Genomic DNA, 1,824 nt, shown 5'->3' with positions numbered 1-1,824 from the left:
TTTTTTGATTAATTTTATTATTTATTTATTTATTTTTACTGTTGGGGGGCTTCGGGGGTCTAAACAGACTCCTGACATTTCCCTCTTGAAATAGAAAAAGAAATTGAAGACACGGAGTCCTCTGCCCATACAAGTGGGGGAGAGCAGCAAGGATTCGAGGAGAAGCTGGAGCCTGTGCCGCTCCTCTTCTCCCTGCCGAGCCGTGGCTGTGTTGGCCGCCTGGTGCCCCTGTTGCCAATGGCGTCTTTTGCTCCCCATGGCAACAGGCCGGCCCTGGCTGCACCCCCCTGTAAGCTGCGCCTGAGGCGAGTGCCTCACTTGCCCCATGGTAGCTACAGCCCTGGGAACAGGTATTCACATTGGAAGATTTCCCCTCTATTTCATTCTGGTGACTTCTGTAAAACTTTACATTACTTTCTGTTTGGAGTAACAATGGTCACCAGGACAAACAGAAATGGCAAATCTCCGCAATGTGGGCAAGGTCAACATTCAAAATTAACAGTAGTTTTAACACTCCCCTATATTATCCAAAAATTAAAAGAAACCGTTTTGGCTTTGGACTTTTAAATCTGTTGCCTGGGCAGGAAAAACAAAAAGAGAAGCAAACAATCTTGAATTATTGTTGGGGCAATAATACTTGCCACTACCCACTAATCAGGGTAAGCTGCCTACTGACTGATGTAGAAGCAGCATTTTATTACGTTGAGAAGACAGGCCACCTGAAACGGCAAACTGAGCACTAGGTGACCGGTCTCCTGAATTCCCCCCAGATCTGAAGGGTGCACTTACATCATGTAGGGAGTCCAGCAGGCTCTGCCTCCCTGTGCTCATAAAAGGCAAAAATTGGGACTCTGGGGATAATGTCATCCGGACTTCAGCTAGGAATTTTCATCACATTCTCAAACAATTCATTCACAGCTACCTCCTCATGTATCACTGGCCCCTCCCTTTTAGATTGTAAGCCCTCAGGGGCAGGGCCCTCCTTACCATCTTGTCTTGAATTGTTTTGTAATTGTAATGTCTTCCTTATATTGAGCAAACTGTTGGCGCTATATAAATCCTGTATAATAATAATAATAATTTCTATAGTCAGAATAACTTCCCCGTACAATAGGGCTACCCCTGCACTGCAAGGGTTAAGTGCTAATTTTGTCTAGGGGGGTCAAATAAAGCAGATATACTCACCTGACCCTTAGTCCTGCAGCAGTCAGCACTCACTTCTCTCTCCCTCCACTTTGGCTGTGGAATGTCCCTTGGCGTCCTCATGTCTAATGCAGGTCAACTGAGGAAGTCAGCAGTCCTTATACCGCCGGAGCCCAGGGGAAAAGAGGAAGCCCGACCGAACTGAGGATCAGGTGAGTATATCTGCTTTATTTAACCCTCTAGACAAAACGAGCCCTTAACCCTTTCAGTGTGGGAGTAGCCCTATTGCAAGGGAACATTTTCTAAATTCCCAGATTTCTTCTTTAATGAATAAAAATGGTAAGAAACATTATTTATCAAGCTGACTATACATCATTGTCCTGTCTGACAATATCTTTACAATATCTTACAATATCATTTTTTTTTTTTCTGTACCTTTCAGTCAATTTTGTAAAACAATGCAGAGGGTTGGCCAAGGCTCTGACTACCTGGCTTCCAGGATTTTATCTTGCTCTGAATGATCATTTTAACTCTACTCGTTATTGTAATGTAATACCTGCTTAGAAATATAATGCATGTGTAATTATGTTAGTATACACTGTCCTAGCCAGATAAAATGACCGATTAAGAAAAGTTATTGCATTATCATTGTCATGAATTATGTGACTGTTTATACGTGGG

This window comes from Nanorana parkeri, unplaced genomic scaffold (assembly GCF_000935625.1).
Source record: "Nanorana parkeri isolate BGI_ZX_2015 unplaced genomic scaffold, ASM93562v1 scaffold197, whole genome shotgun sequence".
Taxonomy (NCBI): domain Eukaryota; kingdom Metazoa; phylum Chordata; class Amphibia; order Anura; family Dicroglossidae; genus Nanorana; species Nanorana parkeri.
Note: the sequence above shows the minus strand (reverse complement) of the source record.